The sequence below is a fragment of the Pongo pygmaeus genome, chromosome 20 (assembly GCF_028885625.2).
Source record: "Pongo pygmaeus isolate AG05252 chromosome 20, NHGRI_mPonPyg2-v2.0_pri, whole genome shotgun sequence".
Classification (NCBI taxonomy): domain Eukaryota; kingdom Metazoa; phylum Chordata; class Mammalia; order Primates; family Hominidae; genus Pongo; species Pongo pygmaeus.
Genome location: NC_072393.2, coordinates 52,803,791 through 52,816,583, shown reverse-complemented (window position 1 = coordinate 52,816,583; position 12,793 = coordinate 52,803,791).

Sequence of the window (12,793 nt, the reverse complement as noted above, 5' to 3'; positions counted from 1 at the left end):
GTGGCAGAGTTTGCAGTGACTGGAAATCACGCCACTGCACTCCAGCCTGGGTGATACAGCGAGACTCTGTCTCACTGCCCCCGCCTCAAAAGAAAAGGACTATGCTGCTGTTGTATCTCACCCGTTCTTTTGAGACAGGGTCTCTGTTGCTCAAGCTGAGTGCAGTGGTGCTATCATGGCTTACTGCAGCCTCAACTTCCCAGGCTGAAGCAGTTCTCCTGCCTCAGCATCCTGAGTGGCTGGAACTACAGGTGCACACCACCACATCCAGCTAAATATTATTATTATTATTATTATTATTATTATTATTATTTTGAGACGGAGTTTTGCTCTTGTTGCCCAGGCTGAAGTGCAATGGCGTGATCTCGGCTCACCGCAACCTCTGCCTCCCAGGTTCAAGTGATTCTCCTGCCTCAGCCTCCTGAGTAGCTGGGATTACAGGCATGCGCCACCATGACCAGCTAATTTTGTATTTTTAGTAGACACAGGATTTCTCCATGTTGGTCAGGCTGGCCTTAAACTCCCGACCTCAGGTGATCTGCCTGCCTTGGCCTCCCAAAATGAGGGATTACAGGCATGAGCCACCACGCCCGGCCGCTAATTTTTATTTGTAGAGACGGGGTCTCACTATGTTGCCCAGACTGGTCTCAAACTCCTGGACTCAAGTGATCCTCCCACTTTGGCTTCCCAAAGTGCTAGGATTACAGGTGTGAGCCACTGCACCCAGCCCTACTTCTCACCTGTTCTAACAGGATTCTGTTTTGTGCGTTGAATGCGTTAGCCATTGTTGATATTATCTTCCGCTTCCAAACCCCCTGTGTTGACTTTGGCCAGCTGCCTGGAGGCACCACTGACCTGGGTCCAATTATAGATGGTATCTTTAGTATCTTTTTGTTTGTTTGTTTAGTTATGCCCCATGATCATTGCACTGCGGAAGGAAAATATAATTTATATCTGATTCTGTGCAGAATAGTTTTGTATTGTACACAAACATAATCATTCATGAGTTTAAGTGTTGAATAATTAGGTAATTGGTATTTTAAATGCTTTCTACTATGCCATAATCCGTGGTGGGCTGTTATATAGGTGTTTAAGAGTCTTTTATTGATATTCTAGGAAATTGTTTAGTGTTTTTGGATGAAGCTGGAAGTGCATTATTTTCTCTGCTTAAAATAAAAGCCGGGGCCGAGTTCAGTGGCTCACGCCTGTAAGCCCAGCACTTTGGGAGGCTGAGGCGGGTGGATCACAATGTCAAGAGATGAAGACCATCCTGGCCAACATGGATGTAAAAATACAAAAATTAACTGGGTATGGTGGCAAGCGCCTGTAGTCCCAGCTACTCAGGAGGCTAAGGCAGGAAAATCAATTGAACCTGGGAAGCAGAGGTTGCAGTGAGCCGAGATCAGGCCACTGCACTCCAGCCTGGCGACAGAGCAAGATTCTGTCTCAAATAAATAAATAAATAATTAATTAATTAATAAACAAAAGCTGGGCAGGTGGCTCATTCCTGTAATCCCAGCACTTTGGGAGGTGAAGCAGATGGATCACCTGAAGTCACAAGTTCGAGACCAGCCTGGCCAACATGATGAAACCCTGTTTCTACTAAAAATACAAAAATTAGCTGGGTTAGTGGCGTGCACCTGTAATCTCAGCTACTTGGTAGGCTGAGGCATGAGAATTGCTTGAACCCAGGAGGCAGAGGTTGCAGTGAGCTGAGATCGTGCCATTGTACTCCAGCCTGGGCAACAGGAGTGAAACTTCATCTCAAAAAAATAATAATAAATAAAAAAATGGTTTATCCCCAAATTTTCTATATAACACTTTTTTGGGAATAGATTAGGTTTATATTCTGAGGGATGCCTGTTTATGGAGCTATAAACCTACCTACATAATATTTCATAAACAACCTATGTGTGTATAGAAAAATATGTTCATGAAACAAGCTTTACCAAACGTTATTTACTCATTTTTTTTTCTATTCTAATTTTTTTTTTTTTTTTTTTTTTTTTTGTGACAGAGTCTTGCTTTATTGCCCAGGCTGGAGTGCAATGGCACGATCTCAGCTCACTGCAACCTCCACCTCCCGGGTTCAAGCAATTCTCCTGTCTCAGCCTCCCAAGTAGCTGGGATTACAGGTGTGTGCCAGCACGCCCAGCTAATTTTTCGTATTTTTAGTAGAGGTGGGGTTTCACTATGTTGGCCAGCCTGGGCTTGAACTCCTGACCTCAGGTGATTCACCTGCCTCAGCCTCCCAAAGTGCTGGGATTACAAGCGTGAACCATTGCACCTGGCTCAAACTTTTTCTAATAAAACATTTTTTTTTTTTTTTAAGATTTGGGACCTTGCTCTGTCTCGCAGGCTGGAATGTAGTGGTGTGATTATGTCTCACTGTAACCTCAGACTCCTGAGCTCAATCGATCCTCCCACCTCAGCCTCCTGAGTAGCTAGGACCACAGGCGTGCACCACCATGCCCAGCTATTTTTTTTTTAAAGACAGAATCTTACTCTGTCGCCAAGCTGGAGTGCAGTGGCATGATCTCAGCTCACCGCAATCTCTGCCTCCCAGGTTCAAGCAATCCTCCCGCCTCAGCCTCCTCGGTAACTGGGATTACAGGCATGAAGGGGACCAGCCCCTCCACACCTGTGGGTATTTCTCATCAGGTGGGACGAGAGACTGAGAAAAGAAATAAGACACAGAGACAAAGTATAGAGAGAGAACAGTGGGTCCAGGGGACCAGCGCTCAGCATACGGAGGACCTGCACAGGCGCCAGCCTCTGAGTTCCCTCAGTATTTATTGAACATTATTTTTACTATCTTAGTGAGGGGTGTGTAGCAGAGCAACAGGTGGGGAGAAGGTCAGCAGGGAAACATGTGAGCAAAGGAATCTGTATCACGAGTAAGTTCAAGGAAAGGTACTGTGCCTGGACGTGCAGTAGGCTAGATTTATGTTTCTCTTTGCCCAAACATCTCAGTGTAGCAAAGGGCAACAGAGCAGTATTGCTGCCAGCATATCTCGCCTCCAGCCACAGGGAGGTTTTCTCCTAGCTCAAAATAGAACGAATGGGAATGGTCAGCTTTACATCGAGACATTCCATTCCCAGGAACGAGCAGGAGACAGAAGCCTTCTTCTTATCTCAACTGCAAAGAGGCCTCCCTCTTTCACTACTCCTCCTCAGCACAGACCCTTTACAGGTGTCAGGCTGAGGGACAGTCAGGTCTTTCCCTTCCCATGAGGCCATATCTCAGGCTGTCTCAGTGCGGGGAAACCTTGCACAATACTCAGGCTTTCTTGGGCAGAGGTCCCTGTGGCTTTCCGCAGTGCATTGTGTCCCTGGTTAATCAAGGACGGAGAATGGCGATGACTTTTACCAAGAATACTGCCTGCAAACATATTGTTAACAAGGCATATCCTGCACAGCCCGAAATCCGTTAAACTTTGATTCATTACAGCACATGTTTCTTTGAGCACAGGGTTGGGGCTAAAGTTACAGGTTAACAGCATCTCAAAGCAGAAACAATTTTTTCTTAGTACAGATCAAAATGGAGTTTCTTATATCTTGCTTTTCTACATAGACACAGTAACAATCTGATCTCTCTTTCTTTTCCCCACACAGGTACCTGCCACCAGGCCTGGCTAATTTTTGTATTTTTTGTAGAGACGGGATTTCCTCATGTTGGCCAGGCTGGTCCCGAAATCCTGACCTCAGGTGATTTGCCTCAGCCTCCCAAAGGGTTGGGATTACAGGAGTGAGCCAACACCATGCCTGGCCATGCCCAGCTATTTTTAATTAGAAAAGGTTTTTGTTTTTGTTTTGTTTTGTAAGCAAGGGATCTCACTATGTTGCCTAGGCTGGTGTAGAACTCTCAGGCCAAAGTGTTCGGATTACAGGCATGCGCCACTGCACCCAGCCACTGTTTTTTTTTTTTGAGATGAAGTCTTGCTCTTGTCCCCCAGGCTGGAGTGCAATGGTGCGAGCTCAGCTCACTGCAACCTCCACCTCCCGGGTTCAAGCGATTCTCCTGCCTCAGCCTCCCGAATAGCTGGGATTACAGGTGCCCGCCACCACGCCCGGCCAATTTTTGTATTTTTTTTTTAGTAGAGATGGGGTTTCACCATGTTGGCCAGGATGGTCTCCAACTCCTGACCTCAGGTGATCCACCCGCCTCAGCCTCCCAAGGTGCTGGGATTACAGGCATGAGCCACTGTGCCCAGTGTCAAACATTTTTTAAAACCAGTGGCTGGACGGCCAGGTGTGGTGGCTCATGCCTGTAATCCCAGCACTTTGGGAGGCTGAAGCAGGTGGATCATCTCAGGTTAGTAGTTTGAGACCAGCTTGGCCAATATAGTGGAACCCCGTCTCTACTAAAAATGTAAAAAATTATCTGGGCATTTGTAGTTCCAGCTACTCAGGAGCCTGAGGTTGGAGAATGGCTTGAGCCCAGGAGGCGGAGGTTGCAGTGAGCTGAGATCTTGCCACCGCACTCCAGCCTGGGCAACAGAGTGAGACTCTATCTCAAAACTAACTAACAGACAGTGGACTGTCATTAAAATGAAATCTGTGCAAATCTTGGGTGAAAGATGAAAACGGTGGGGTGGGAGCCCTCCTCTGCCACCTCCTCCAAATACTGGAACTTGGAATCTGGAACCCACCAATGTGGCCCCTGCACCCTGCGGGTGGAGAAACCCGGATGCCAGGCCAGGCCTGAGGGGCGGTGATACACTAAGAGCCTCATTCACTGGGGAGCTTGGGCACTTTGGGTTCCATGGAGTTGGCTCTGGCCTGGGGTTGGGGATCCCTGGGCCTGCTGAGGGGTGCAGGAGCCCGGGTTGGTGCAAGGAGCTGGGATCCAGTCACATACAGAACAAGCCACTTTATTCCCTTCCCGTGCTATGCCCTCCTTCTGCCCGTCATATCCCACATTCAAGCTACCAGAAATCTCAGTTTCTCTGCCCTCAAACCCCAAATCTGGCCCCTCTACACCTTCCACACTGGGTACCACCCTGGCAAGCTGCCATCATCTCCCACCTGAACTATTGCAATTGCCTTCACGCAGGACTCCTGAGCCCCAACCTCTTCCGTCTGTTCCCCATATGGCCTCCAGACAGCGCCTGTTTCCATCATGGCAGCTCGTGGCCCTCCGCAGCTCAGAACCCAGAGAAATATCCAAGGTGCTCCCCATAGCCTCTGTAGGATGTGCCTTACTTCACCGACCTCACCTCTTCCCACTCTCCTCCTCCCTCTCTTACTCCAGTGTCTGCCATTCCTTGAACATGCCAGGCCTGCTGGTGCCTCAGGGCCTTTGCACAGGCTGTTCCTCTCTTGGCTGCCCTGCCGCCAGATTTCCACTTGGCTGTTCCCACACCTCCCTCTTGACTTGGCTGCAATGTCACCTTAGTGAGCCTTCTCTGACCGCTTTATTTAATTCTGCCACCCCTGCTTCCTGCCCCCACCCTCACCCACCCAACCCATACCCTGTTCTACCCTTTTCTCTTTTTTTTTTTGAGACGGAGTCTCGCTCTGTCGCCCAGGCTGGAGTGCAGTGGCGCGATCTCCGCTCATTGCAAGCTCCGCCTCCCGGGTTCACGCCATTCTGCCTCAGCCTCCTGAGTAGCTGGGACTACAGGCGCCCGCCACCATGCCCGGCTATTTTTTTATTTTTTATTTATTTTTTATTTTTAGTAGAGACGGGGTTTCATCGTGTTAGCCAGGATAGTCTCGATCTCCTGACCTCGTGATCTGCCCGCCTCAGACCTCCCAAAGTGCTGGGATTACAGGCGTGAGCCACCACGCCCAGCCCTTTTTCTCTTTTTTTTTTTTTTTTAAAGAAAAAGGGCTGGGTGTGGTGGCTCACGCCTGTAATCCCAGCACTTTTTTTTATATATTAAGAGATGGGGTCTTGGGCAGACGCAGTGGCTCATGCCTGTAATCTGTGCACTTAGGGAGGCTGAGGCAGGCAGATCACTTGATGCCAGGAGTTCGAGACCAGCCTGGCCAACATGGCGAAACCCTGTCTCTACTAAAAATACAAAAATTAGCCAGGTATGGTGGCGCATGCCTGTAATCCCAGCTCTTTAGGAGGCCGAGGCAGGTGGATCACTTGCTGTCAGGAGTTCCAGAGACGTGGCAAAAACCTGTCTCTACTAAAAATACAAAGATTAGCTGGGTATAGTAGTGGGTGCCTGTTATCCCAGCTACTCAGGAGGCTGAGGCGTGAGAATTGTTGAACCCGGGAGGCAGAGGTTGCAGTGAGCCAAGATTGTGCCACTGCACTCCCGCCTGGGTGACAGAGAGAGACCCTGTCTCAAACAAAAAAAAAAAAAAAAAAAAAAGAGATGGGGTCTTGCTCTATGGCCCAGCCTGGTCTCAAACTCCTGAGCTCAAGCAATCCTCCCACCTCGGCCTCCCAAAGTACTGGGATTACAGGCATAAGCCACCACACCAGACCTGCTCTACTTTTTTTTTTTTAAAGACAGGGTCTTGCTCTGTTGCCCAGGCTGGAATGTAGTTTCATGATCACAGCTCATTTCAGCTTTGACCTCCCAGGCTCAAGTGATACTCCCACCTCAGCCTCCTAAGTAGCTGGGACTATAGGCCCATGCTACCCTGCCCAGCTATTTTTTTTTCTTAATTTTTTTTTTTGTAGCGACACAGTCTCTGTATGTTGTCCAGGCTGGTTTTGAACTCCTGGGCTGAAAGGGTCCTCCCACCTACGCCTCCCAAAGTGCTGGGATTATAGTTGTGAACCACCGTGCCCTGCCCTGTTCTCCTTTTTTAATAGCAACAGTCCCCTCCCAACAGACTATAGAATTCAGTGGTTTATGATGTTTATTTTTTCCTGCCCGTCCCCACTGGGAAGGTCACTCTGTGGGGGAACCGTCCTTGAATTTTTCACTGCTGTAGGCTCAGAGCCTAGCATAGGGTCCGGTGCATACGCATAGCAGGAGCTCAATAAACACTCGTGGAATGGTGGAAGAGGCTGGTTCAGTCTCGACTCTGCTGCCTGGCGACTATGTGACCTTGGATGAGCACTGCCAGGTCTCACACCACCGGTGACAATGGCTCTGTTATACCTCACTCAAAGGCTGCTGGCGCCGGTTACGTAAGAGCAGAAGAAAAAGCACTTTGATGGCCACTCCCTGGGTCCCAGTTCCCAGCTCCCACCTTTCTCTCACTTTCTCTATTGCCCCACCCACCCCTCTTGCCTCTTCGAAGGAGCTTGGCCCAGGAAGGAGGGCCCAGGCTGGCCCCGGATTAGGGTTGGTCCTGGGTTCTAGGCTTAGAGTGGCAGTATGGGGACAGAAAGGCAGAGGGCAGTGACTCAGTTTTGTCTCTCTTAGAGACAGGTCAATGTTCTTAGGCCTGTTGGATTCTGTCCCCAGCGGGGGGGCCTCTTTTTGAGGTCAACTTTATTGAGGTATAATTTACATACAATAGGCCGGGCAAGGTGGTTCACACCTGTAATCCTAGCACTTTGAGAAGTCAAGGCAGATCATTTGAGGCCAGGAGTTCAAGACCAGCCTGGCCAACATGGTGAAACTCCATCTCCACTAAAAATACAAAAATTAACCAGATGTGGTTGTGCACACCTGTAATCCCAGCTACTCAGGTGGCTGAGGCATGAGAATCACTTGAATCCAGAAGGTAGAGGTTGCAGTGAGCCAAGACTGCACCACTGCACTCTAGCCTGGGCAACAGAGCAAGGATGGCTCCAAAAAAACTTTTTCATATGATAAATTGCACCCATTAAAGTCAATTAGGCCAGGCTCATGCCTGTAATTCCAGCACTTTGAGAGGCCGAGGCAGAAGGATCACTTGAGCCCAGGAGTTTGAGACCAGCCTGGGCAACACCACGAGACCCTGTCTCTAAATAAATAAATAAATAAATAAATAAATAAATAAATAAATAAAATACAGTTAAATGAGTTTTGACAGATGAATATACTGTGAAAAACCACTCCCATAATCAAGATACATGATATTCTCATCATCCCCAAATTTCCTCATGCTTCTTTGCAGTCTGCCCCTCTCTCCAGCTCCAGGCCCCGGTAACCACCGATCTGCTTTTGGTCACTAGGAATTAGTTTTACCTCTTCTAGAATTTTACATTGGTGGAATCATATACTATGTAGCGTCTTGCATCTGGCTTTTTTTTTATGTGTCATAATGCTTTTGGGATTTATTCTTGTTTTTGCATGTATCAGTAGTTCGTTCTTTCTTTCTTTTCTACCTTTTTTTTTTTGTTTGAGATGGAGTTTCACGCTTGTTGCCCAGGCTGGAGTGCAATGGCACAATCTCGGCTCACTGCAACCTCCGCCTTCCGGGTTCAAGCGATTCTCCTGCCTCGGCCTCCCAAGTGGCTGGGATTATAGGCATGTGCCACCATGCCCAGCTAATTTTGTATTTTTAGTAGAGACAGGGTTTCTCCATGTTGGTCAGGCTGGTCTCGAACTCCCGACCTCAGGTGATCTGCCCGCCTCGACTTCCTAAAGTGCTGGGATTACAGGCGTGAGCCACCATGTCTGGCCCAGTTCTTTCCTTTTTTAAAAAACTTGCTAAGGAGTATTATGTTGTCTGAGTGTGCCACAGTTTGCTTATCCACCCACCTGTTGATTTACATCTGATCATCTCCAGGTTGGGGTTATTGTGCATAAAGGTGCATTTGTAGACAGTTTTTTTTATTTTTTATTTATTTTATTTTATTTTTGAGACAGAGTCTTGCTCTGTCGCCCACGTTGGAGTGCAGTGGTGCAATCTCGGCTCACTGCAACCTCTGCCTCCCAGGTTCAAGCGATTCTCCTGCCTCAGCTTCCTGAGTAGCTGGGATTACAGGCACCCACCATCACACTTGGCTAATTTTTGTATTTTTAGTAGGGATGGGGTTTCACCATGTTGTTCAGGCTGGTCTTGAACTCCTGACCTCAAGTAATCTGCCCTCTTCAGCCTCCCAAAGTGCTGGGATTACAGGTGTGAGCCACCGCACCTGGCTAATTTTTGTATTTTTAGTAGAGACCTGGTTTCACCATGTTGACTGGGCTGGTCTCAAACTCCTGACCTCAAGAGATCTGCCCGCCTCAGCCTCCCAAAGTGCTGGGATTACAAGCATGAGCCACTCGCCCCGCCTAAAATTTTTTTGTAGAGACAAGGTCTCAACATATTACCCTGGGTGGCCTCCACCTCCTGGGCTCGTGCGATCCTCCAGCCTTGGTCTTTCAAAGCGCTGGGATTACAGGCATGAGCCACCACACCTGGCTAATGTAGACAGGTCTTTACATGCCACCATTGTTCATAGCAAATATTTTGTAACATGTAGGGCTGATATACAAAATACTTACTGCTTGGCAAAGTCATCGGTCCATCCAACATCTGGGATATGGGTCTCTCTTACCTCCCACTATACCCAGTTTAACCCCTGGACTGCTGGGCCAGAGGGCAGCCCAGGGGATCCCCAGGGAGAGCTAGGAGGATACTAATAATCGGGGGGTTCATGGCAGTGACCGTTTATGAATGGGTAAATAATCCAAAATTTAGTGTTTTGCTGTTTTAACCACTGGCGTGGCCATACCAGGGCATGTGCTGGCTTGAATGTCAGTTCTGGGAAAGTTCTCTCTGTTCTCCTGAAATGAAGTTCATAGATGGTATAACCCACTGGCATGTGATTTAACATGATTTAAGAAAATCCTACTTTGGGAGGCCAAGGTGGGCAGATCGCTTGAGCCCAGGAGTTTGAGACCAGCCTGAGCAACATGGTGAAACCCCATCTCTACCTAAAATACACACACATACACACACACACACACACACACACGTATGTATTTGTAGTAGAGATGGGGTTTCACCATGTTGGCCAGGCTGGTCTCGAACTCCTGACCTCAAGTAATCCACCCGCCTTGGCCTCCCAAACTGCTGGCATTACAGGCGTGAGCCACCGCACCTAGCTAATTTTTGTATTTTTAGTAGAGACATTATATATATATATATATATATATATATATATATATATATAAGCTGGGTGTGGTAGTACGTATCTGTAGTCCCAGCTACTCGGGAGGCTGAGGTGGGAGAATCGCCTGAGCCTGGGAAGTTGAGGCTGCAGTGAGCCAAGACTGTGCCACTGCACTCCAGCCTGGGTGACAGAGTGAGACCCTGTCTCAGAAACAACAACAACAACAGCAACAAAAACGATCCTTGATTGCCCTAAATGTAATAAAAAGAAATAAGAACATAGTAACTTACAATAAGCATTTCATTATGCGGATGTGTGGAGCCAGTCCCCTAGAACCCAAGGAGGTAGGCAGATGTTTACGCCTGTAATATAGACAGTTCCAACACATTGAAAACACGTGGATTGGTGTCCAATTACCAAGAGCCATGTGCAATGTGATTTTTTTCACATGGTGGACAACCTTTGGCCAAGTTTTGAACAAAACACGATACAAGCTTCCCTCATTTTTTGTGGTAGTTGCACTTCCTGGAAGATTCCGAGGCCATTTAAAAACAAAAAGGACTTTGTACGTACAAGAGAGAGATTCTTGGCCAGGGTTTTCACCTCCAAGTAAGGCTAAAATTTAGTTGGTCTGAACTAGTATGGAAATACTGTTCTTTCTTGTTTGTTTTTGAGACAGAGTCTCGCTCTGTCGCCCAGGCTGGAGTGCAGTGGCATGATCTCAGCTCACTGCAACCTCCGCCTCCTGGGTTCAAGCGATTCTCCTGCCTCAGCCTCCTGAGTAGCTGGGACTACAGGTGCCCACCACCACGCCTAGCTAATTTTTGTATTTTTAGTAGAGATGGGGTTTCACCATATTGACCAGGCTGGTCTTGAACTCCTGACCTTGTGATCCACCCACCTCGGCCTCCCAAAGTGCTAGGATTACAGGCGTGAGTCACCACACCTGGCCAATACTGGTTGTTAAAATACTGAAATACTTCTGACTGGATAATAGTACAAGAGTAGTTGAGAAAGCACTGAAATTCAATACATATTTGGATAAAAATGAATTAGTTCAAGTTAATTGTGACAGATCTTTGTCATATCATAACTTAGGTGATAATAAGGATTTTTGTTTTTTTGAGACAGGGTCTCACTCTGTTGCCCAGGCTGGAGTGCAGTGACATGATCATGGCTCACTGTAGCCTTGACCTCCTGGGCTCAGGTGATCCTCCCACCTCAGCATCCTGAGTAGCTGGGACTGCAGGTGTGCACCCAGCTAATTGTTGTATTTTTAGTAGAGACATGGTTTCGCCTTGTTGGCCAGGCTGGTCTTGAACTCCTGGCCTCAAGTGATCTGCCCGCCTCAGCCTCCCAAAGTGGTGGGATTACAGGCATGAGCCACCCCGCCTGGCCCCCAGTCTGGTCTTGAACTCCTGGGCTCAAGCAATTCACCTGCCTTGGCCTTCCAAAGTGCTGGGATTAATGGTGTAAACCACCATGCCCTGCTCAATTTTTGAAATGTTTTGTAGAGATGAGGGTCTCTCTATGTTGCCCAGGCTGGTCTCGAATTCCTGGCTTCAAGCCATCCTCCTGTCTTAGCCTCCCAAGGTGCTGGGATTACACTATGCCTGGCCTAAAATATTTTAAAAATTTGATGCATATATTGACATATACTAATGTATACTACAGTACCAGTGGCAAAACATTTCGAATATTACCCTTCCTTCATGAATGACCAATGAGACATCTGGAAGCTGCATGAGACAAGGGATGATGCTGTACTGTGTGTAGATTCCTGAATACTACAAGACATCTGCATCCCTGGACCATGTCTGCCAAGAGCCAAGAGCAGCTTCCAGTCATGATGATAATGCAAATCATCCCCATGCATTCCAGAATCCTCCCTGTGGACCTGCCAAGTCTCTTTGTGAACCATTTTTGGGTTCAGTGGTTAAAAGCAGGGGTTGGGTTACAAGAAGTCAGGCTTTGGATGTCTGAGCCTCAGGAGACTGGGCCAAACAGTAATCTTCTCTTGCTGGTCTGTGAAGCCTCCTCCTCCCAGGAATGTACAATTGTGCAATATTACCAATCTCCCCAGTTTACAGGTTCAGAGAGGCAGCGACTTGCCTGAGATTACAAAGAAAGCAAGTGGCCAAGCCAGGATTCAAACCCAGCCAGACTCTTACACTCCTGTGGGAGGAGTGATCTCATTGCTTCCACTTCCCAAATGCAAGGTGGGGGCGCAGACACAGAGTCAACAGAGGCCCTGGGAGGAGGTGGCAGCGCTGAGAAATCCAGTCCTCTCCAACCTCAGAGCCCATGTCTTTTTTTTTCTTTTTTTTTGTGGGGGGATGGGATAATGCTCTGTTGCCGAGGCTGGAGTGCAGAGGTGCAATCAGAGCTCACTGCAGCCTTGATCTCCTAGGCTTAAGCAATCCTCCTGCCTCAGCCTCCCCAGTTGCTAGGACTACAGGTGCATGCCATCATGCCTGGCTGATACGGTTTGGCTGTGTTCCCACCCAAATCTCATCTCGAATTGTAGTTCTGATAATCCCCATGTGTCGTGGGAGGGACCGGGTGGGAGGTAATTGAATCATGGGGGCGGTTACCCCCATGCTGTTCTCGTGATAGTGAGTTCTCACGAGATCTAATGGTTTTATAAGGAGCTTTCCCCCTTTTGCTTGGAACTTCTCCTTCCTGCCATCACAAGATGTGTTTGCTTCTCCTTCTGCCATGATTGTAAGTTTCATGAGGCCTCCCCAGCTGTGCTGAACTGTGGGTCGATTAAGCCTTTCCTCCTTTATAAATTACCCAGTCTCGGGTAGGTCTTTATTAGTAGCGTGAGAAGGGACTAATACAGTG